Raw genomic sequence first — 25461 nt, 5'->3', positions numbered from 1 at the left:
CTTTTCTATCTGCCTGGAATCCAGCTGAGAGGAGGGGAGAGGAAGCAGAAGGTGGGTCTGGGGGAACTTGGGATACAAAACCAGAGATCAGAGAAATGACAGCCCGTTTCTCACCAAAGGCTCACTGTCAGAAACTAGCTTGTCCTGTGAATCCTCTCTCAAGTCCCAGGGCAGGTTTGTGGCAGAGCTGGGGTTCTAAACCAGGCAGTCTGACTCCACTGGACACTTCTGGAAGGCCTGACAGTTACGGTTACCTTGCCTTCTGCCAGCCGCGATTTAAGAGAGACGTAGACCAGGGAAGGAGGAAGCTAGAGGTAAGACACGATTTAAGAGAGACGTAGACCAGGGAAGGAGGAAGCTAGAGGTAAGAACGTCAGTCCTGCTGGTGACAGCGTAAGTCGGACACGTCGTCAAAAGTAGACACGTGAACCAGCACCCGTTTCCCCTCTCCCCTGACCGTGTTAGTTTGCCAGGAACGCCTAGGCAAACTGCCATAGACGGGGAGGCTTCAACAAGAGGTTCTCTCGAGCTCTGGAGGCGGGAGGGCTGGGACGGGTGTGGTGGCCGGGCTGATCCCTCCCGAGGCCTCTCCCTGGCTTGCAGATGGCTCTGCGGTGTGTTCACACAGCTCCCTCTGATCTTGTCTGTCCTGGTCTTCGTCTTATAGGGACACCAGGTCCCGCTGCATCATGGCCTGCTCTCACGTCTCGTTTTAACCCAGGGGCCTGTTTAAAGCTAAAGCTCTGGTCTCTAAACAGTCATGTTCTCTGGTACTGGAGTTAGGACTCCAAGGTCTGAGTTTGGAAGGACCCAGTTCAGCCCTTCACATCCCCTGCCGGTAAAGCCCAGCACATATCAGGGCGAGGTAATGAAGGGGATCCTTTCATGCGCACTGACTTCCATGAGCATCACTGTCCTCCACCATGGTGGTCCTGAGTTATCCGGTGAAGGTAAAGCGCCTTCAGCGATGCCATCGAAGAAGGGAAAGGACTAAACTGTAACACTGTTAATGATGACCCCTCTCGCGGTCCCTCTTTCTCTAGCCAAATGTTGGAGGCTCTGAACCGTTCTAACTCTCCACATCGAGACATCATCATTACAATGGTGAGGCCCTACCCCGAGGCCTACTGAATCCAAATCTGTCTTTTAACTGGTCCCTTGGTGTTTCCTGGACTTTCTGGGCGGCTCAGTGGTAAAGAACCTGCCTGCTAAGGCAAAAGACGCCAGAGCCTCCAGTTTGATCCCTGGGTGGGAAGATCTCCTGGAGGAGGAGGGCGTGGCAACCCACTGCAGTATGCTTGCCTGGGAAATCCCATGGAGATTGGGAGGAGCCTGGCGGGGTACAGTCCCTGGGGTCGCACTCGAGTTGGACACGCCTTGGCGACTAAACAGCCATCACGGGGTGTTTCTGACACACGTGAGACTGAGAAGTGCGTCCTGAGGGTCAGCATGCTGCTCCAGGGCCCCCTTCCTCTCACCATCTGTCCTTTGCTTCCTACTGTGGCTGAACAGCCTAGACTGCACGTGGAAATCACCCGGTGAGCTTAGAAAGCAATCCCGCTGTCCAGACAGCACCCTAGACCAGTTCCTTCAAACTCCAGAGCTGGGTGTCAGGCACTGGGATTTTTTTTTTTTAATTTATTTTTAGTTGAAGGATAATTGCTTTGCAATATCGTGTTGGTTTCTGCTGCACACGGATCAGCCGCAGGTATACATGTGTCCCCTCCCTCGAGGCCCTCCACCCCATCCCACCCCCTGGGTTCTCACAGGGCCTGGTCTGAGCTCCCTGAGTCATTCAGCAGACTCCTACTGGCCTCTGTTCCACGGCGGGTACCTGTTTCCAGGCCGCTGTCTCCATTCGTCCCGTCTTGTTCCCCCACGCTCCCCTTCCCTCTCCACCCCTCCCCGCGCCTCCCTGCCCCTCCTGTGTCCTAAGTCCACTCTCTGTGCCTGCTCTCCACTGCTGCCCTGCAAATCGGTTCATCTGTACCGTCTTTCTAGAGCCCATAGAACCGGTTCATCCATACCATCTTTCTAGAGTCCGTATATGGCCCCAGACATTTCTGAAGCTCTTCGTATGATTCCATCATGCAGCCGAAGTTGAAAGCCTGGGGCGACAGAGAGCCAAAGGGTGCGGGCCACCGGCTCTCTGCCCGGGGAGAAGCGGCCCCCGTCCCCCTTCTGTGGCCTCTAGGCCCGATCCTCGCATCCTGTGCGGTCACGGCAGGCCCGTGCCCCTCAGCGGGGACGTTTGCCCCTAAAGCTGCTGTCAGTGCCTGGCGCCCCCCATCTCTTCTGTGCGTCCCGCTTTCCCCTCCTGCCATTGCCTGTCTCCTCTGAGTCGGTGGTTTCCAGGGGCATTCAGGGGAGCCATGAAGTGGCTGGGGTGGATCAAGAAGGGTGGCCCCTTCCTTGTAAGCTTGGTGTTTCTTAAGCTCATCAGTCCTAAATCCCATGAATGCCATCATTTCTCATTCCCTCTTGCAATGGTGTCTGGAGCTACTTAGTGACCTTTGTTGCATTTTGTTAAAAAAAAAAGTGCTCTGTGGCTCTGTATGAACCTTCTCCCGAGATGCAGGCACAGCTCAGCGTATTAGAAACGAACACTTCCCGTGGCAAGCTGTGCTTTTCTTTCCTTGTAAGAAGCACTGTTTTTTTCCACGTCGGGTGATAGGGGGTCTGTGTGCTGGCAGGCCTTTTCCTGTTCCGTTTTTGTGTTGCTCTTCAACTCCTCAGGCCTCCCCACTGAAGACTGAAGGAGCTTCTCAACCCCCAGCCGACACAGGCTTTCTACAGCTTTGCACTAACTCTAGCAAAACAAAACTATAAGCTTTGTGGTGTGACTGTGTAGTCATCACCTAAGCCCTGTATTTACCTTATGGCCTTAAACCAGGCAGTCCCCAAACAGGTCCACGTGGAATGCAGTGTTACATATAATCACATCTTTTTTTGAGTAGCATGGCAATCTGGCTGTTAAATCATAGAAATAGAAGTTATTATAACTTAGGAAAGGTAATTGCATTTCCTGGGTAGATGTGCTCTTGAGGTTCCTAATAATGGATTTCTTTGAATTGGAGGCTGGCGAGACGTAAAGTGGTTCATAAATGACCGGAGTTCTTAACCGCTGTCCCGAGTCTGACAGTGTGATGAGTGTGGCACTCTGTTAGAAAGGATACGATCGGGGTGGAGACTGAAAACCTTAGGAGGAAGTGTGAAAGGAGCCTAATGATTTATGAGCCACTCTTGCCGTCCCCACTGTCTTCAGGTCCTTTCCCAGAGGCCCCTGGGTTTGGGAAACACATTTCCAGGTGTTCACACGCACGAATGTTGCCATCTGTGAAGGGCATCTTGAGGTCTGGGACATGGATGCTCAAGGCTGGATGCTCTGGGCTGATGGCCCTGGCAGTCTGGCTACCCTGCTGCTGCCCCCACCCTGCTGCCCTGGGGCAGGGGGAGATTGAGGTCTCGGCACACCTGGAGCCCTTTCTGGACAGTGAGGGTGTGTGTGTGTCTGTCTGTCTGTGTGTACGTACGTGTATGAGGATGCTCCGGTGTAGACCACTCTCCTTACAGCTCTTGGCCATCAAGCTCTGTTCAAAAGCTGTTCCCTGAATCCTGCCTCTCCAGTGAATCTTTCCTTGGCTTTTAAAATTTTATGTATTTTTTAAATTGAAGGATAATTGCTTTACAGAATTTTGTTGTTTTCTGTCAACCCTCAGCAGGGCTCAGCCGTAGGTATACATATGACCCCTCCCTCTAGAACCTCCCTCCCCATCCCACCTCTCTAGGTTGGTTCAGAGCCCCTGTTTGAGCCTTGGCTGTCTTTAACAGCAGTTTCTGCTGTCTGCCATTTAAAATAGTGACTTGCATCATCTGAGGATATTTACTTACCCCTTAGCTTCCACACAGCTTGACTCTGGATCCTCCTTGCACACTTGGCTATGTGCTCATGTGGGTACCGTCGATGTGACGGAAGTCTTTGTTTGTAGCAGCCTGGGGTGCTGTGGTGGAGAAGGCAGTGGCACCCCACTCCGGTGCTCTTGCCTGGAAAATCCCATGGACAGAGGAGCCTGGTGGGCTGCAGTCCATGGGGTCGCTAAGAGTTGGACACGACTGAGCGACTTCACTTTCACTTTTCACTTTCATGCATTGGAGAAGGCAATGGCACCCACTCCAGTGCTCTTGCCTGGAAAATCCCAGGGATGGAGGAGCCTGGTGGGTTGCCGTGTATGGAGTCGCACAGAGTCAGACATGACTGAAGCGACTTAGCAGCAGCAGCAGCAGGGTGCTGTGGGGACCATATTAGACTCCTTGTGCCTGAAGAGATGAAGGTTTCATCCGTGCTCCTTAGGACTTTCCACCTGAGGGGCTTGACTCCCAGCGGAAATTGACGTCATGATGATGAGCGGAAAACACCTTTTCAGAGACGCATGTAAAGGAAGAATGGTTACCGCAAAAGGGCACAAGAAAGAGATAATCATCTTTTTAACTTTTCCTTTTTGATATGATGGCAATACTTGCTCTTGACATGTTTTACATCATGAGTGACTTGGAACGGGGGATCCTGAATAATCTTGCCGCTTCGGTATAACAACAACCAAGGGACTGGAGTGTGTTTTCCTGATCTTTTCTGTGCCTTTACTACCAAACATATGCATAGTTACTCATAGAAATGGGCTGGTTCTGCGATTGCTTTTTTCAAGTAACGATAGGTAAAGAACGCTTGTCATGACGTGGGATGGTGATTCATTTTTACAGCGTGATGTTTCATTATATGGATACATCACAACTCATCTCTTCACTGGAGAGCTCTTTATAAAGCAGTTAGCAGAGGCTGAGGGTTTCAGTGGGTCCATTTAAGATGCAGATGTCAAATATGTCACGTTTTACCTAGACGAACCAGCAAGGAAGAATCTAGAGTCAGCAGATAGAGTTTTGGTCTGGAACCTGCAGGATGTAGCCTCTAGTGTGTGGCCCTGGCACTGTCCCCCTGGGGCATGCGGCCAGGGGTCCCCGTAACCCCCTGACTGTGGTCCTCACTGTGGGAGGGTGGGCTCTGATCCGGTTCCTTCCAGCTCTGGGGGGTCTGTGACCGATCACTCCCTGCCCCACAGAGAGCAGAGCAAACAGAAGCCAGCTTCGTTTACAGCGCAGAGGATTTGCTTGACACAAGGAAGGCCATCGTGAAGTGTAGAGACTGTGGGGCAGTCTGGATTCTTATCTCCCACCAGCCTGAGAAGCAGGAAAACCATCTGTGAGCTGTCGATTCTAAAATGCCTTGGGTAGTTTTTCTTAGAAAGCCTTAGGCCTTAGAAAGCATCACTACTAACAAAGCTAGTGGAGGTGATGGAATTCCAGTGGAGCTGTTTCAGATCCTGACAGATGATGCTGTGAAAGTGCTTCACTCAATATGCCAGCAAATTTGGAATACTCAGCAGTGGCCACAGGACTGGAAAAGGTCAGTTTTCATTCCAATTCCAAAGAAAGGCACTGCCAAAGAATGCTCAAACTACTGCACAATTGCACTCATCTCACATGCTAGTAAAGTAATGCTCAAAATTCTCCAAGCCAGGCTTCAGCAATACGTGAACCATGAACTCCCTGATGTTCAAGCTGGTTTTAGAAAAGGCAGAGGAACTAGAGATCAAATTGCCAACATCCACTGGATCATGGAAAAAGCAAGAGAGTTCCAGAAAAACATCTATTTCTGCTTTATTGACTATGCCAAATCCTTTGACTGTGTGGATCACAATAAACTGTGGAAAATTCTGAAAGAGAGGGGAATACCAGACCACCTGACCTGCCTCTGGAGAAACCTGTATGCAGGTCAGGAAGCAACAGTTAGAACTAGACATGGAACAACAGACTGGTTCCAAATAGGAAAAGGAGTACGTCAAGGCTGTATATTGTCACCCTGCTTATTTAACTTCTATGCAGAGTACATCATGAGAAATGCTGGACTGGAAGAAACACAAGCTGGAATCAAGATTGCCAGGAGAAATATCAATCACCTCAGATATGCAGATGACACCACCCTTATGGCAGAAAGTGAAAAGGAGCTAAAAAGCCTCTTGCAGAAAGTGAAAGAGGAGAGTGAAAAAGTTCGCTTAAAGCTCAACATTCAGAAAACAAAGATCATGGCATCCGGTCCCATCACTTCATGGGAAATAGATGGGGAAACAGTAGAAACAGTGTCAGACTTTATTTTTGGGGGCTCCAAAATCACTGCAGATGGTGATTGCAGCCATGAAATTAAAAGAAGCTTACTCCTTGGAAGAAAAGTTATGACCAACCTAGATAGCATATTCAAAAGCAGAGACATTACTTTGCCGACTAAGGTCCATCTAGTCAAGGCTATGGTTTTTCCTGTGGTCATGTATGGATGTGAGAGTTGGACTGTGAAGAAAGCTGAGTGCTGAAGAATTGATGCTTTTGAACTGTGGTGTTGGAGAAGACTCTTGAGAGTCCCTTGGGCTGCAAGGAGATCCAACCAGTCCATTCTAAAGGAGATCAGCCCTGGGATTTCTTTGGAAGGAATGATGCTAAAGCTGAAACTCCAGTACGTTGGCCACCTCATGCAAAGAGTTGACTCATTGGAAAAGACTCTGATGCTGGGAGGGATTGGGGGCAGGAGGAGAAGGGGACGACTGAGGATGAGATGGCTGGATGGCATCACGGACTCGATGGACGTGAGTCTGAGTGAACTCCGGGAGATGGAGATAAACATGGAGGCCTGGCGTGCTGCGATTCATGGGGTCGCAAAGAGTCGGACACCACTGAGCGACTGAACTGAACTGTGTATGTGTGTGCGTTCAGTCGTGTCTGACGCATTGCGACCCCATGGACTATAGCCCACCAGGCTCCTCTGTCCATGGCATTTCCCAGGCCAGAATCCTGGAGTGGGTTGCTGTTTCCTTCTCCCAGGGGATCTTCCAGATCCAAGGATGGAACTCGCATCTCTTGGTATCACCTGCGTTGGCAGGTGGATTCTTGACCACTGGCGCCACCTGGGAAGCTCTAGTTATTTATTTGAAGAGAAAAGAAATCTCTTACTCGCCAAGCATGTACTGTTGGAAGCGCCCTTCTCTCTGCTGCGAGTGCGTGCTGGTTGAGCCCGGGGGCCGCCACCGTGTTGAGTTCTCCCCAGCCCCGTCCTGTTTGCTTTTGTTTTTCCAGCTGTGCTGTCCCACAGAATAGGGAATGAGGCTGAAGACCCGTTTCTTCTCTTAAGGAAGAGCCATGCTCCCGTGATGAACCTCCCCTCTTCTAGAGAGGAGAAGTTGTTTGACTCGGGGAGAAGGAAGTGGCACCCCACTCCAGTATTCTTGCCTGGAGAATCCCATGGACAGAGGAGCCTGGTGGGGCTACAATCCGTGGGGTCAGAGAGTCAGACACGACTGAGCGGCTGAATAGCAGCAGGGGAGACATGGTAATAAAGGTGGAAGGGAGGGTGACGTCAGATGAGAAAGCTTTCTCATAAAATCTCCTTCACGTCTTTTAACCCACCGTCCTGGGCTTCCAGTTACACAAGCATTCTATTGCAAGCGTGTTTCAGCACGTGGATGTCTCTGAGTTTGTTTCCTCCAGGGTCCTTGCAAAGAGCTGCGCGTGCTTACTGGCCCGCTGCCGCTGACTTGCCAGGACAGTCAGCTTGCTGCCCTGGTTCTGGCTCCGTATTTGGCTCTTTCGGGCCAAGGGGGGAAGGGCGATGATGCAGCGAGGCCGTAGATGCATAATGTAGACGAAGGGCTTTTTTGGGGTTTGTGTGTTTCAACTAGATTCATGCTCATGAAAGGATGAGGCTTCTCATGAGTTACTCAGGTAATTATCAGATTTTTAATACTCTTTTCCATGTTTAGGTGGTCTAGTTTAACAAAATGCTATCACACTTGAGTTTTGGGCTAAATCAACAGGTTCCTCGGGCTTCCCTGGTAGCTCAGACGGTAAAGAATCTGCCTGGAATGCGGGAGACCTGGGTTGGGAAGATCCCATGGAGGAGGGCATGGCAACCCACTCCAGTATTCTTGCCTGGAGGATCCCGTGGACAGAGGAGCCTGGTGGGCTACAGTCCATGGGGTCACAAGGAGGCAGACACGACTGAGCAGCTAAGCACAGCACAAAGAGGCTCCTCGTTAACTTGAAGCTTGATTCTTTCTGTTCACTTACCCTAGCTTGCCTTGTCCGCATACTTTTGAAGGAGTTTTCACTGGGGCGAGGTTGTAATTTGGATGGAAGTAAATCTCCACGGCAGCCTTTGCTTTTCAATGTGATTTACTTGCATCATAATCTTAAGGAAAAAATGTACAAACTTCTCTTCTTTGGAAGATGAAAATCTGACCCTATTTTCCTTCCATGTGTTTTTTTCATTAGGAAAATTTCAAATAATGCTGTAGGGGAGTCAATTTCCGTATGCTCATCCATCATGAAGACTTTGCACTATTTGCTTTATCTATTTCTAAAGTATGTGAAAGCAAACCCCAGACATGCCATTTTACCACAATATATTTTAATATTCATCCCTAAGAAATGTAACATATCTTTGTACTGCCAAAATGTCATCACACCAAAACATTTTTAAACGTCTCCCCCTTCCCCAAATAAAATTTGGGTTTTGTGGAGTTCTTTCTCTTGAACTAAGTCCTATGGGTGAGGGGGTACTGCTGTCGCCACCAATGAGTGATTTTGCTTTTGAACAGGTGTGTGTGGCTCTGAGCGTTTCTAGAATGGAAATGCCACGAGGGCCCCCAGAACGCCACATTGTTGCACCCTTTGTAACAGGGAGGAGCTCTGTGTGAGGCCATGGCCCAGTAAAAAGACTCTTTTCGCAAGTGAAAATAGTACTTTACCTTAAAGGTAGTTCCATGTGTTTGAGCCTCAGGATACCATCATATGAATGAGGTATGTTCTTAGCAGATGAAAATGTAGTTTCAACAGGAAAGCTAACACTTCATTTTTGTATTTATCTGTATTTATATTTCACTTACATTTAAGGGCCTTTTACACCCAAATGAACAGGCTTTTAAAAATTTCTTTTTTTTTTTTTGGACAATTTTTAAAGCTTACTTTTCATTTCATTACTACAAAATGTTGTCTGTATTCCCCATGTTGTATAATAACATCTGCAAGCCTGCCCTACATGGAAACAACAGTTGTACTTCCCCACTGAAGCGCGCACACACACACACACCCACGACAACCAGTTTCTTCTCTATTTCTCTTAGTTACCCTTTTTTGAACAGGCCTTCCTGACAGCAAAACTATGCATTGACACTCAATACATTTGCTTCACTCATAGCAAAATCAAAAAAGCAACTTAGATTTTCTGAAATGAAGGGAAGCCATCATGTTCTTTTGTCTTTATATTCTGATGTCATCTGTTTATGTACCCTTTCAATGTTTTACATATTTAAAATCAGTGATATAATTTACCCTGCGGAGTTAACGTCTTACATACACGTTAGCTTCAAACATTTAAATTACACCACAGCTGGTAAGACAAACAGCCGACCCTCAACCCCTCCCAGACCTTCCCTTCCTGTCCCATGGCAGTTATTCCAATTTTTCAACCTTATTCTTCTGCGTTTTGTGTCCATGGCCCTAAATAACTTACATTATAGCGTAATTTATTTTCAGCGTTTGGTCCTGTCTCTCGACTTCCTTCTCGGGGAGAAGGGAGTTTGGCTGCCGACCACCGTCCACACGCTTGCTCCCCCTTTGCTCATCCTAGGGTAGTTCTGGATTGATCAGTTTCCCTGTCTTCACTGTGACTGCAGAGGTGCTTTGGTGTCCTAGCCCTGCTGGAACGAGGCAAGTCCTTTTTTTCTACTGTGTTCTGCCTTCCTTGCCCCATCTTTCACCTTTTTCTTTTTTTTTTTTTTTGAAGAACAGAAAGATGAATCCACTGCCCAAGCTACCCTCATTTGTATAAAGTTCCTCTCAATATATTCAGACTTGACTAGGTGCCCTGTCATTTCAACCATCTTGAAGAAATTCCTCCCAGAACCTCGAGGCCTGCCGTGATCCCGACTGGTTTCTAAGTCCTTTGCGGCCTAGGGTTTCTCTCGCTGTCTGTGAGCCGGGGAGACCTGTCTGGTGCTGGATCCCAGGTGTTTGGAGCCCATGTTCCCTCTTTTCTGATTTTGCTTCTTCTGGTAGAGTGCATAGACTGCCCTGGTGGCTCAAGGTGCTAAAGAATCCACCTGCTAACACGGGAGACCAGGGTTTGATCCCAGGGTGGGGAAGATCCCCTGGAGAAGGAAATGGCAACCCACTCCAGTATTCGGTCCTGGAGAATCCCATGGACAGAGGAGCCTTGGAGGGCTACAGCCCATGGGGTTGCAAAGAGCTGGACAAGACAGAGCGACTGACTGACACTGTTTTCATAGTCTAGTATTTCCCTGAGAGAGTGTCTTGGGAGGGGTATTTGTTGTTGTTGTTTTGAAGTTTGGCAGTTCACGCATCCCACCCTCTAGATCTCTGCTGGTTGCTTTTACGTTCCAAAGGTCACGCGTCCAGACAGACAGTTTTGACCCCGCTTCACTCCCAGCACACAGCCTGGTGCCTTTGCTTGTGGCGCTGACGCCTCGTGAGTTGCTCTCGAGAGAGATGCAGAAGCAGCCGTAGAGCACCCTCTTCTGCGTGTCCTGTGTGCCAGCCTTGCATCGCGTATACGGCATCTGGGCTCTGACTCCCCTGCCAGCACCCGCTTTGGCCTGACCACGGCAGCATCTCTTTTCTTCCTATCCCGTCTCTTACAGTTGGTTCCCGTGCAGCAGAAAGTGAGATCCTGAACCTTGTAACAGATGGTGTCCAACCCAGGATTCTTTTTTTAATTAATTTATTTTTTACTGAAGGATAGTTGCTTTACAGAATTTTGCTGTTTTATGTCAAACCTCAGCATGAATCAGCCATAGGTATACACATATCCCCTCCCTTTTGAACCTCCCTCCCATCTGCCCCCCAGTCCCACCCCTCGAGGTTGATACAGAGCCCCTGTTTGAGTTTCCTGAGCCATACAGCAAATTCCCGCTGGCTGTCTCTTTTACACATGGTAATGCAAGTGTCCATGTGACTCCATCCATCTCACCCTCTCCTCCCCTCTCAACCGAGGTTTAAAACCCTTCAGGGCTTTCTCATTAGCTGCAAGACAGAATCTCTCCTCCTCACCCTAGCCTGTAAGATCCTGATTGATCTGTCCACACTGGGATGTTTTCCTTCCTCGGTTCAGCTCAGTCTCCCCGTGTCTTTAAATGCTTATCTCCAGTTGTTGCTCATTCTGTTCCCTCTGCCTGGATTAAAGGCCTTCCCCTGCTTTAAAAACAAAAAAAAATACAAGCTACTGATCCCAGCTCCCAGTCCTTGGGAACTGAGTCCCCTCCTTTGTGAGATCTTCCCCAAACCCTCTGCTTACAAGCACCTCCCTCTGTCCCTGTGGTTCTGCAGTTCAGATCCTTGTTTCTTTCTCACACTTTAAACCACTCGTTGCTTGTTGTCTTTCCTGACTAGAGGAGGAACGGGGCGGAGCCTGTTTTATGTATTTTTTGTATGCCCTGTGCCTAGTGCGGAGTTTGGTCTGCGTTCCCTGCAGGACACGCATCTGTGATATGGAACGTGAGTATGTATGGTTACTGTCTAGTAAGGTCGCCCTCTGAAACAGAGCCAGGTGTATTATTTGTGCACCTAAGTTTATCCTTGGATCTGGCCCAGGTGTGTAAGGCAGTTTATAATACATACAATATGAAGGGAGCATAAATTAAAAGGACAACAAGGGCTGGAAGTTTTAAGGAGTGGAGCCAGCACCGAGGGCAAGAATGTGCACCGTGAGGACACTGATTTGCTGTGGATGGGCCACCGGGCTCTGAGCCCTCTAGCAGCCAGTGAGAAAAGATGGTTTATACAAGTCCGCATGGTGAAAGCCGAGCATTGCTGGGAACTACAACTGTCCTTTACATTTAGACTAAAGAGAAGTTTCATCCAGGGGTCACTATAAAAGGAACAGATAACATGAAAATCGTCCCTATAATGGACATGGTAAGTTTCACAGGGGTGGGGGTGGGTTTCCCAGGTGGCTCAGTAGTAACGATTTCACCTGCAGTGCGGGAGATGCAAAAGATACGGGTCCAAACCCTGGGTCGGGAAGATCCCCTGGAGGAGGAAATGGCAACCCACCCCAGTATTTTTGCCTGGGAAATCCCATGGACGGAGGAGTCTGGCAGGCTACAGTCCAGGTTGGTTGCAAAGAGTGGAATATGCCTTAGCAACCAAACAGCAAGTTTCACAGGAGTAGTTCTCGCTGTGGCCCTCCAATATAGGCCGCTGCTGTCCTGCCAAATGCAGCTTGTTTAGGGCCCATGCCTGGGACCCCTGTGAGGCTGTCCTGGCTCTGTGTGCCGGATGGAAACAGCTACATGTGCTGTGCGGTGATTGCTCTTGCTGCTTCGGTTTATGATGCTGCCGTTGCAGGAGATGACCTGGTGTTGGGCTGGAGTGGGAGGGCGGATACCCTTTTTTTTTTTTTGCTTTTATTTTTAACTTCTTCTTTGTCCTAACTAAATGCTGCTGGCCATTACCACTGCATTTTCTTTGCACTTGCTCCTATTGAAACACCTTCAGAGATCCCCTCCTGTCCTTCTAGACTCTTCTGGGATCTTCTATCCCATCAACAGGTCTGTGTACATACTTCCCCAGCAGCATCTTCTAGCTTCAACAGTGCTCATCTCCCAGACTGCATTTTGAGAGTGTTCTAAACCTCCTTTTATCTTCATCTTTGATAACTGTCTCTTCACTCTGGATGAATTTGGCTTTCTCCGCCCATCTTCTGAATGCTGTGGGGCTTGCCTTTAAGGGCTTAAACATGTTCACAGTCAGTGGGATTCTAAAGAGTGGAGATTAAAAGGCAGAGGAAGTTATTTTCCTTAGCTTTGTAAAGTCCGTCTTTGGTTGTGGGAGCTGTCCACTTAGCATGAGTCTGTGCAGAGCAAACCCTGTACTGTGAGGAACAGAAACCTTCATGAGTTTCATAACTGTGGGTGTGTGCGTGCGTGTGCACACAAGCATGTCTGTGTGGGTGGCAGGTGATGTGGCTATAGGTTTTAGTTAAGATTGCTTGATTCCTCCCACCCCCATAAAGAGCCCAAAGTAGTCACTGAACTTACCAATCATAGAATGAGCAGAATTAAGATTTTATTTAGTGCCATGGGTAGTACAGAAAGCAGAAATTTCTTCTGTAGGATCAGCTTTAAACCAGATACAGTGCAGCAGATTAGAGAGCTCCCTTGGTGTCACGAGCAATCACTGTCTGAACAAAGCTTTCTTCCCAGGAACTGGAGCTGCTGATGGCAACAGCAGTTGTTGGGATACTTGACTTGGGCAGCTGAGTTGGTTTGGGCTTTGGCAGAGACGTCTTTCCTTCAGTGGTCTTCAAGGATCTAAGTTGCGGTTGATCTTAACTTTGGAGGCTTTATTAACCCTCCTGTTCCCATTTGATGCTTTATGAGAATTCATTGGTGATAAAGAGGTGTTTAAGAAAGTACAAATGATCATCTTGAAGATAGAAAAGGAAAGGCCTTTTGAGCAGAACCTGGATGTGATTAAGTGCTGTGTTTGCTCAGGGATGTTTAGGTTTTACAGCTGCAGTTATTTTCCTATATTCTATATATATAGAATATAGTTATTCTACAGGAATAACTATAGAAAATAACTTCTATTGTATTCCTGAAACTTGAGATCCTAAGTCCGTTTCCCCCCCCCCCCGGGAGCAGTTATTTTTATAATACAGTTGTTGATTATACAAGATTTCTTAGAAGTGCAAATATTGTGAAATGGCAGAAGAGACTGTATTAAGTTTTTCTGGACAGTGCCAAATAGGCACTTAGAAACATAAATTTTGGTTGTGTTCAGAAATAGGGACTTCGCTTGTAATAATAATTGTAAGTAATATGTATTGAGCACTAACTGTGTCCCAAGCACTGTGCTAAGCAGTATGATTTTCTTTACCCCTCTGGGGAATCTTACAAGTAACTTCAGTTGACCTTTGAACAATGTGTGGTTAGAGGCATTGGCCCTCCATAGTCAAAAATCCAGGATAACTTACAGTAGGGGCCTTCTGCACCCCCACCTGTATTTACTACTGAAAAGATATCCACATATAAGTGGACACATGTATTTCAAACCCATGTTGTTCAGGGGTCAACTGTTTATATTCCTCGTTTTACAGATGAGATAAATTAAGGCTTAGCCTTGTCAAGCAACTTCCTCAGCATCGTGTGGCTTGTTCAGTGGGGGAGCCGTGGCATCCTGTGTCCAGTTTTGCTAGTCTATTCTTTATTCATTCCTCAATCAGAACTTATTTCTTCTGGTCCTCTCTTGCTGCTTTGGGCTTTCCAGTAGGCTTCTTTACCCCTGAGCCACCGGGGTAACCCCTCATTGTGTCTGCAGCTCTCCATCCTGCCAACCTTCTCCTTATTACCAGTGGGGCCAAGATTTCCCTGGCTCATTGAACCTGCTTTCCTGGAGTGAATGGTGGTCTTCCTTGCCTTCTGTCCATCCGTCCTTTCCTCTGTCGAATCCAACCCTTAATAAGAGCCTTGGAATGTGCCCCTTCAGCACTCATGTTCAGGCCTGTATCCCCTCACCCCTCCCTGAACAGTGTTCAGTGTAATCACCCTTCTTGCCCTATCTCCTCCTCCTCCATGCCTCTTCCTGCAGCTGCTAGTCTTCAGAAATACTACTAATGAAACCACGTTGTCACCTGCCTTCTCTTCCTCCCAGTCCTTATTGCTGGGTGCTTGAACTGCTTTCTTAGTGTTCAGGACCTGTCAGCTGCTTGCCTTCCCCAACTCAGTCATGTTTAAGTGAGAGTTTTCCCCTGGTGGCATTCAGCTACTCTCTGCAGAGCTCTGCTCTAAGCCAAATTGTGGCAAAGCTTTGAGTGTCCATCTTGGGGTTAGATTTTATCTTGAAAGGTTCTGAAATGCTTGGTTCAAAGGAGTGATGAGATACAGCCTTGCTTGGGAAGACTGATGTAGGGTGGTGGGATGTCTGGTAGTGAATAGCATGTTTGTCTAAGGAATAGATGGGCTCATGCTTTGAAGTACTGGCCCCAAGGCGGTGGTTACATAGTTGGATTATATAGACTGTAAGCCATCCCGTAGCTGTGAACACACATGCGTGATTTTAGGCAAGTCTGAATTATGAAAGAGGCTGATAACATCTCCAGCCTCATATATCTTCCCGTAGAGTCAGCCTTTCCATCCTAAGCCCATGTTTCATCATCTCAGACGTGGGTTGATATTTTGCTTATTTTTTGCTCCACTCGAAAGAATAGTACCATTTATAAACTTATTGAAAATTGCAGTGGATGGAATATTTGTATCTCCCGCAGATTCATATGTTGAGGCCTAATCTGCAGTGTGATGGTATTTGGAGGTTTTGACTTTTGGGAGGTGATGAGGTCAGGAGGGTGGTGCCCTCATGAATGGGATTCCAGCTTCTATAAAAGAGGCCAGAGAGCCCTTTGCTACACCAAGAAGACAGCCGTCCGTGAACCAGGAAGATCTTCCACCAGACACCGAATCGGCTGTCACCTTGATTGTGGACTCTCCAGTCTCCAGAACTTTGAGAAATAAGTGTGTGTGGTTTAAGCCACTCTGGAGTCTATGGTGTTGTGGAGTCTACGGTACTGAACCCTGCTGCTGCTGCTGCTGCTGTCGCTTCAGTCATGTCTGACTCTGTGCGACCCCATAGATGGCAGCCCACCAGGCTCCCTCGTCCCTGGGATTCTCCAGGCAAGAACACTGGAGTGGGTTGCCATTGCCTTCTCCAATGCATGAAAGTGAAAAGTAAAAGTGAAGTCGCTCAGTCGTGTCCGACTCCTGCAGCCTACCAGGCTCCTCCGTCCATGGGATTTTCCAGGCAAGAGTACTGGAGTGGGGTGCCATCGCCTTCTCCAATGCATGAAAGTGAAAAGTAAAAGTGAAGTCACTCAGTCGTGTCCGACTCCTGCAGCCCACCAGGCTCCTCCGTCCATGGGATTTTCCAGGCAAGAGTACTGGAGTGGGGTGCCATCGCCTTCTCCAATGCATGAAAGTGAAAAGTAAAAGTGAAGTCACTCAGTCGTGTCCGACTCCTGCAGCCCACCAGGCTCCTCCGTCCATGGGATTTTCCAGGCAAGAGTACTGGAGTGGGGTGCCATCGCCTTCTCCAGTACTGAACTTTAGAGTTCAAATAGACTAAGAAAAAGTTGTTTTTTTTTTTTTTAATCAAATTGTTCATTTCTTTAACTGTGGGATGAAAAAATCAACAGGAATGAATTGTAACCATGATCAAAAACATAACACTTAAGGGTCTTCCCTTTAAAAAAAAATAAGGCATACCCTTCTCTTAGCCGTGTCCTGTTGCCTGGAGCGCAGACGTGGTGTAGGAACTAAAACAAGTGCACGTTGGAGATGGGACAGCAAGAAGCATCAGCTCATCAACGCCTCAGCCTGGGCCATCCATGCACATCACACAAGCACAAGGAGGAAACACGTGTCCTGTGAAGCCAGTTAGCTGACTCTGCGGCAGCGAGCTGGGCATGCGGGCTGATGCAGCATCTGTAAAGGTGACAATCACGGCTCCCTGTTGCTGAGCACCCGTTCCGTGCCGCACACTGTGGGCTCATTTTACAGTGACCCCTCAGGGTGGGTACATCTTTCAGCTAAGGAAGCAAGCTGGATGTGGTTAATAAGCTTGACCGTGGGCCCACACCCCGGAGGTGGCCCTGAAGCCTGGGTTCCATCCGGGTCTGCCTGACGGACTTGAATTTTTATCCAGTCTTAGAAATGTAAGTGACTGTGTAGGTAATGGCCAGTCTGCTGGGGAGTGGGGCTGTTTTTCATCCCAGTTGCTGGGGGCAGGTTTATTCTCTGTCCCCCCAGCCCCTGCTGTCTACCCTTTTCCATCCTGCTGTGTCCTGTGTTCCAGAGCCTGACTCTTATTTAATCACACACCTTCTGGCTTTCTATAGGGTTTAGCCAATAACTGCCCTGGCAGCAGGGCAGAGGCTGGGAAGAGAGAGGTTGACCTGTTTCTTGCCCGCTCTCTCCTTCCGCTCCTGTGGACTCTGCTGTTGGCTGAGTGCGTCCGTGAAAGGCCACGGTCCCGCCTACAGCTCCAGCCCCCATCTCTCTGGATTCCCGCCACTGCCTTCTCCTCTTTGCCTTCAAGCCAGCGGCAGTGACAGCTTCCCTCTGCTGTTACCCGCTCCGCGCTTCGCGTCCGGGTCCGTCTCCCTGAACCCCGTGCATGTCTTTGCAAATAACTCCATCACAGAACTTCCCTCCCGGACCCCAGAGGACCAGACCGATAGTTTCTAATTTCTGCAGTCGATGTACCCAGGAGGTAGGAAAGAGCGCCTTGCAGATCTGTTGTAGCTTTTATGATTCCAGCAAACCCTGCCCGCATGTGGGCACTTTCTATAAACCTTGCCGGTTTCTCCTGAGTGACCCCTTTCCGGCTGCTGAGTGCTCCCTGCTTCAGCAAAGCTAGAGGGAGCTTCCCCAGCAGGCCTTTAAAATGCTGATGCTTTTTCTCTCTAAAGAGATTGTCATCAGGAAACGCTGGCCCTTAGCCCCTGCCCCCAGAGGACAATCTCTCAGGGGGCAGTCCGCATCGTTCGCTCCCCGCTGCTGGGGAGCTACCACCAGCTTTATTTACTGCAGTTTCACATGTTACGTACCCTTCACATGTCAGTGAACTTGATGGATTAACTTCAGCCCCCAGTGTTCCTGCTCAATTAAAGCCATGTTCCTCAGCTGACAGTAATAGCCACACCGCAAATGGATGTTCAGAGACCCATTTGCCCTGTCTCCTGGTTAGCAAGGTGCTTTTTCAGTGAGAGACACTTAACTAGGAAGAAGCTGGCCCAGAGGGTAGACGTGTGAAATGTACGTGCAACAAGGCTGCTCTTGAGTGTACTGCTTCTTGACATCCAGAGATTAGCTTTTATTTTCGCCTTCAGAAGAAAATCGTGTGTTTTCCTGTTGTCTACATAGTGAAGTGATACCCAGATATTTCCACAAGATTGAGGCGTTTGCTATTGGATCTATAGGATATGAGCATTTCCACATAAATTAGTGCTTAAAGCAATATAGTATCACCTTAATTTTTGAATGTTCATATTAGATTGCTTTATCTGATAAGCTCAACAGTTATCCAGAACTTACTTGGAAGGGGATAAAAATACCTGTAGATTACTTTCTCTCCTGTGGTTACCTGGCTTGTTAGTTGTGTTCTCCCTCTTCCATAGAGGGTCTTACCACCATCCCCCCATAATCATGGGCTCCGTGTCAGTACGTTTTATCCTCCTCTTTTGGGTCCCTAACACCATGCGTGGTGCCAGTCATATGGGAACTGCTCAGTAAATCTTTAAAGTCATTCATTCATTTTCTAAACTTAAGCACCTTGAACTTGGAGCCATTCTCTAAGCTTATTCTGTTGTGTACTTTTTACCGTATGTGACTTGATTTAATCACACCCCAACAGGAAATGGCAACCCACTCCAGTGTTCTTGCCTGGAGAATTCCAGGGACAGAGGAGCCTGGTGGGCTGCCGTCTGTGGGGTCGCACAGAGTCGGACGTGACTGAAGTGACTTAGCAGCAGCAGCTTGCCTTTGGGCTCTTGCATTCTGCCTGCCAGCTCTTCCCCCCTCGCCTGGCCGACCCCAAGCTGTGCTCTGGTGCTGAGCGCAACTGTTACCCTCCTCTTTAGCCTGCTATTGCGTTATGACCCTCCCCCCACCCCCACCCAATACGTTCCCAGATTTTCTACATCACGCAGTCATCACGCTTTGTAACTTACATATTTGGGGGACTAATTACCTCCACCCACTAGACTGTTACACAGTGAGAGAGGAACCTGTCCATTCTGGCCCTCTTCTGCCGTAGTGGCTGGCACTGAGGAAGCTCTCAGTATTTAGGGAGCGAAGAGAGTTGACTCTGACACGACTGAACGACTTCACTTTCACTTTGCACTTTCATGCATTGGAGAAGGAAATGGCAACCCACTCCAGTGTTCTTGCCTGGAGAATCCCAGGGACGGAGGAGCCTGGTGGGCTGCCGTCTATGGGGTCGCACAGAGTCAGACACGACTGAAGCGACTTAGCAGCAGCAGCAGAGTTGACTCTCATGGTTTGCAACCACATATTTGCAACTTTGCCTGCTCAGTAGCATTTATCTGCACCTAAAATCACACGTGTGGGATTTCCGTGGTCGTTTAGGCGCCTGCAGAACAGTGAAAAGTTTGTGTCCTGATGTGGGTTTCCAGCCGAGGTGATGCGGTGCCCCTCCCCGCACCACCCAGACTCTAAGCAAGAGTCCTTTCATAGTGATGTGTGTAGGCTCAAATTTTTAAGTTTTGTGGGTTTTTTTTGTTTGTTTTTGGTGATTTTACTGTTTAAAATGCCCCTAAACATCATGAAGAAGTGCTATCTAGTATCCCTAAGCTTAAAAAAGCTGGGATGTGCCTTTCAGAGACAATATGTGCATTAGATAAACCTCGTTCAGGCGTGAGTTATAGTGCTGTTGGTTGTGACATCAGTGTTAGTAAACTGATATTTATTAAATGTCTTCGAACAGAAACACACACAAACAAGGTTATGTATTGGTCAGTTGATAAACATGCTATCACCAGAAGCTTGCAGGAACCTCAACCTCCTCTAGGAGCCACGGTTCAGTATTTGTGAATTTCATGTTTGTTGCAATTACAGTTGTGACAGCTATAGTAAAACATAATTATTGTGAATAATGAGGATGCATTTCTTGCACTGTGGAGACTAAAGCTCCAGGAACTTCAGTGTCTTGTGCCAAGGCAGACAGCTAGTGAGCAAGACACTCGAAGCTTTCATTCATTCAACAAATATTTATTGAGCCCTTGCTCTGAGTCAGACCCTGTGCACATTTGACCCTCATATCCTTAACCTCCAAACCAAATGGATGTGAATGCAGAGTCCTAACTTCTTCAGTAAATTATTTTAAACAAGGTCAGTCACAATGGACATGAGTTTGAGCAAACTCTGGGAGTTGGTGATGGACAGGGAAGCCTGGTGTGCTGCAGTCCATGGGGTCGCAAAGAGTTGGATACGACTTAGCAACTGAACAACAATAAGCTCAATCACACACATCACCCAACTCCTTTTGAGCTAGACCAAAAATATTTACTTTGTGGTTTTTTTTTTTTTTTTTGGTCTCCAGTCTGTAGGTCCATAGAGACACCGGTTAGATGGCTGAGATGTTTTTTTAAGTTGCAAAATTTTCCAGCTGAATTCCACAATGGGAGTATGTTAGCAGTATATTGTTGGAACATCTCCAGGGAAAATAGCTTCGGTCAGGGGGGGACAATACACATTAAAAAAAAAATTACCAGTACATGATCAAGTAGTCATGGGAGGAAATAGTTTACAAAGATGTATTTATTTATACATTTCCCTTCAGTCCCAGAGTCTGCCAGGTACTGGGATGTCAGGGCAAAAAAAGGGCATTTGTAAATCTGTGGTTGGTTGACATTTTGACCATGGAATGACAGAGTTATTCCAATGAGAGAATAGTTTCAGCTGATTACTTCCGTGAATCTAATTTTTTGAGCCTCTCAGGAGTAATTTGGGGATTACTTTATATCTTTGCAAAACAAATTGGGCTGGGTTTTCATTTATTGTAGAGACAGAACCACGTCTTTGACTTAGGTGGACATTTATAAACTCCCTACAACGGACGCGGTGAAGAACACAGACATGTCCAAGTTGAGCTTGAGCAGTATTTATATGGTGTGGTTCAAATAGTTTATATTCACCAAATGCTTAACTGCAGGCTCAAAAAGGCTTTGTCCTCTGCATAAACATACCCAGAATATCACAAGAGGAGTATTCTGAAAAGAGCAACTGAAGTTGATGTTTAGGAATCAGAGTGCAGTTGCTGAGAATGAAATATTAAACTATTTTCCTTAATACACAAGACTGTAAAATGTAAGGACCTGGGCTCTCTGTAAGAAGTCTGTTTCTCTTTCAAGGACATTTGCATTTCTTTACTCATCTTAATTCCATGGAATGTTTGTTGGTCCTGTGGACAGAAGCCATTCTGCGTATTTCGGCCATATTTCACATTACCTCCGTGACCCCTGAAACTGGGCTAACCGTGCAGAGGAGGAAGAGGGGGCTCTGGCTGGGAGATGGCTCCCCAACCAAGTAATCCTGGCTCTCACCCCCTCCCAAACTGGCACCAAAACAAGTGGAAAAATCTGGCCAAGCCCCCTCCCTCCTTTCCCATATATCCCTCAAAGCAGCCTTTTCGCAGCTCCTTCCTTCTCTGGGGACTCTGTTCTCTGAGCTCCTTGACAGTGGCCTTGGCTTAGTTACTCTTGGAGCTCCCACACCTGGACCGGAGGTCTCTAATGCACAGGACCCTGCTGCACGCTTTTTGCTTTTGTGAGAAAGGAATAGAGCCATGTTTGCTTCATTAAAACCCAGCAGTAGCTGAGGTGGTTGAAAGGACAGGTGCTTTAGGCTCAGCGAGCTGTGATGGAGTGCAGATCGGCCCCTAGGCAGTCACAAGGCAGTGGGGCCCTCTCCTTGACCCTCAGAGGCCCAGTTGTGCCATCAGTGAAATGACTCTGAGGGTGAGATGAGCTGCCACATGTGTTAGGCCCGTGGTCAGTTACTACTGAGTTTTATGCTTTTGTGAGAAGGTTCATGTCTCCAGGAAAGACTGCAGCTAGGAGGTAAGATGCTTCTTTTGGAATTGAGATAAGGCGTCCATCCCTCTGGGCTGATACACAGCGGAGTGCAGGCTGGATTTCAGCCCCCAGTGGCTCTTGCAACTGGATGCCCATGTTCAGGGCAAAGCTGGACAACCGTGGAGAAGTCCTGAGTCCTGGAGAGGCTACTGAAGTAGACGTCTGGAGACTTACGCATGGGATCCAGTAAACTCGGGCATTGCGTGTCATCTGGCTTAGGGACACTTCTAAAGAGAGAAGAGGAAAATGCTCTGAAGGAGGTGCTAGGGGAAAAGGGACTCTGTGTCACAGACACACTGAGAGGGACCTCTGAGCCCTGTTATGTCTGTACCTCCATCTTGCTGCTGCTGTTGAGTCACTCAGTCACGTCCGACTCTCTGCGACCCCGTGGACTTCAGCCCACCAGGCTCCTCTGTCCATGGGATTTCAGGATAGAATACTGAAGTGGGTTGTCATGCCCTTCTCCAGGGGATCTTCTGACTCCGGGATCAAGCCTGCGTCTCCTGCATTGGCAGGAGGGTTCTTACCACTGAGGCACCGGGGAAGCCCCATCTCATTGCATGGATGAGCAGATTGTGGTCCAAGAAGCACTGGTCCGTGTGTTTGATCGCACAGTTTCCTGCTGACAGTGGGGAAAGTTTCTACTTTTCCACACTCCGAACAGGCTCTCTGCTCTGTACACGTCAGGACAGTGTGGCCAAGCCCAGCCATGTTTCCTGGGCCCCTGGCTCTTTAGAAACCCTGATGATGTGGTCGGGCATATCCAGAGCCTGGTTAACCTTTCTGGCTACGCTCTGGATGAGACTCAACGGGTTTTTGTTCCATGTCATGTTTTTCCTCTCATTTTGGCATGCAGTGAATACTAATTGCTAAAAGAGCGGCCAAATCACTTGTAAACTCTTTGTTTTCTTTTCTTAATTTTATTCTTGGCTGCCGGGGTCTTCACTGCTGCGCACGGGCCCTCTCAGTTGCGGAGAGCAGGGTCTGCTCTTCCCTGCCGAGCCTCTCCCTGCAGGGGCTTCTCTTGCTGTGCAGCACCAACTCTACGGTGCTCGGGCTTCAGTAGCTGGGGTACCTGGGCTTGGTTGCCCTGCTGCGGGTGGAATCTTCCTGGACCGGGGATCGAACTCGTGCTTCCTGCACTGGCAGGCAGATTGTTAACCCCTGGACCACCAGGGAAGTCTCTGTGAACTCTTGACAGAACTGCTGAGAGTAAGTTTCTGCCTGCTCACCTCACCACTTTTTGGTGCCCGGGAGAAAGTCGAAAGCAGGCCTTTGATGACTGACTTGGTCGGTCCAAAGCCACGCGAGCAGTCTGTGTTGGATTGAATGGTGTCGGTGCTGGCTCCTCCTATTCAGAATTGGCTCCTGTTTAAAAAGAAAAAAAGATCATGTCAGTTCTTTTAATTCAGCGTATCAACAAGCATTTATGGAATGTGTGGGAGGCTCCATTTCTTCATAAAGTTTCTGTAACACAGTCCTCAATATTTACATGTAATTTCTCTCCAAGGAGATCAGAGTACTTACAGTCATTATTTCTCGACCCTGACAGCTCTGAGATGTGTGCGGAAGGCGTGCACAGAAACATGTGACAAGAACAGGCCTGAGTTGCTTTCCATTTCCAGCTTTAAACATTATTGCTCAGGGGGCTATAAGAACTGTAGTGGTGCTGATGGAAATATAAACTGGTCGGGCCTTTCTGATTGTATAGCCCTGAGCACCCCATTTCATGGAACACACTCACTTACAATAAAGGGTCAATGAGATCCAGTAATGTTTATTGAGTACTTATTACTATGTGCCAGGTACCCCTGTATGCGCTCTGTGTGTCTTAATTCACTGGATTCCACAGTAGCCGCAGGAGGTAAGCAGCATTGCTGTCTGTATTTTACAGATGAGTAAACCGTGACACAGAAGTTAGGGACCCTGGCCGGGGTCACACAGCTCATACGCTTGGCTCAGCAGTGAAGAATCCGCCTGCGGTGCAGGAGATGGAGGTTCAGTCCTTAGGGCTGGGAAGGTTCTCTGGAGAAGGCAATGGCAACCCACTCCAGTATTCTTGCCTACAAAATGCCATGGACAGAGGAACGTGGCGGGCTACAGTCTATGCGGTCTCGAGGAGTTGCGTACAGCGTAGCTACTGAACAACGTTTCAAAACTGGGCCGTCTGCCTTCATGGCCCACGGCTGGCTTCTCTTCTGATATCCTGCCTCTGAGAGCAGGACATTGTAATGTGCCCTCCTTACAGCCAAGTTGTGTGGGGCTTTAAGTATCCATTATTTCTTCATCAGACTTTTTTTTTTAATTGTGGGACTCCTGGTGGTCTTGCAGAAGGTAATGGCAACCCACTCCAGTGTTGCCTGGAGAATTCCGTGGACAGAGGAGCCTGGTGGGCTACAGTCCATGAGGTCACAAAGAGTCAGACACGACTGAGCTAGTGGTTAAGACTCTGTGCTTCCCCTGCAGGGGCACAGGTCTGTCGCCGGGTCAGGGAGTTAGGATCCTGTAGGCTGCAGAGCCAAAAAGAACTTCCTAATTACAAGAGACTGTGTTCTTAAGCCTAAATATTGGTGGTGTCAACAATCTTGGTACTCAGGTAATCCCAAGAATCAATGAAAGCAGTCCTGGTTAAGGAGGATTCTGAGAGTTGGGTGCGCTTTGGGAATGTAGACGGTGGCTGGCTGTGTCGTGAGTGCCCTGCTCGATCAGATAGGAGGCACGCGGAGGGGACATTTGTCTTGGGGTCTCTAGTCTCCCCTCTCCCATCCCCTCTTTCAGAGCTGCTCAGTTCAGCCACCTTCTTGGGGTTCCCTGGCTCTCCAGCATCCCTCACTACAGACTGGCCTCAAAGCTTCAACTCTTGCCCTTCTGTTCACATACGACCCAGCTGAGGTCTTGTCCTATTGGTGCTTTTCTGGGTAGCTCGGCTAGATCTGAACTGCTCTCTACTGCAGCACAGGTATGTGACTGGTAGATCTGGAAAGGAACTGTGTTTCTATACCGGACTGCTAGAAATCATGGGAGCATGGACATGGAAAGCCCAAGGTGGGCTCTCAGGCTACGGGGGACAAAGAATAGGAATATTCTGGAACTCGGGCCTGCCCTTCCATCATCCCAGACAACGATCTGTGAAGCCGATATATTGCGTGAGACCTTAGGTTCATTTTCCCAGTTGTAATAGTTTCTTTCTTGCCTTTTAGGATCTCTGGGCTTAGTTATTGGCAGATTACAGTGGTGACCTCTGGGTGCTTCAGCAACCAGACGTAGATACTTTTGGGTCTCCCTTCCCTCTAACCAAAAGTTACCATTACTTGAGTAGAAAATAATACTAACCAGAGAAGTTTCTGTAGTAGAGGAGGAAGCCTGTGAAATTGGTATTTGATATGTAAGAATCTTTGTTCTTAAGGCAAATAATAAGCCTTGTGTTTACAACTCCATCACTTAAAGAAAAAAATGCTGACCTCTTAAAATATATTAGTTAACCAAACAGTTGCCCTCTAGATACACGTGTGAATGATTAGGCCCAGATGCTGTTCCTGACCATCAGGAACTAAAAACTAATGCCCTGGAATTCATGTCCTCAGAGCGGGGGTCCTTAAAAATTCTTCTCTTGCGAAGACCAATTTAAAGCAGTGGCTCTCTGGAAGGTAAATTAACTTAACCTCCACCCTCCTTCCCTGTATAGCAAACTGGCAGTT

General features: G+C 48.1%; 1 protein-coding gene across 1 annotated transcript in view; it reads left to right on the top strand.

Annotated features, from left to right (window-relative positions):
• The window catches only part of CCBE1 (collagen and calcium binding EGF domains 1), a 231531-nt gene that overhangs the window by 11262 nt on the left and 194808 nt on the right, over nucleotides 1–25461 (top strand). The window lies entirely within an intron of this gene.

This window comes from Capricornis sumatraensis, chromosome 21, assembly GCF_032405125.1.
Source record: "Capricornis sumatraensis isolate serow.1 chromosome 21, serow.2, whole genome shotgun sequence".
Classification (NCBI taxonomy): domain Eukaryota; kingdom Metazoa; phylum Chordata; class Mammalia; order Artiodactyla; family Bovidae; genus Capricornis; species Capricornis sumatraensis.
This window is presented reverse-complemented; position numbering and strand designations above follow the sequence as displayed.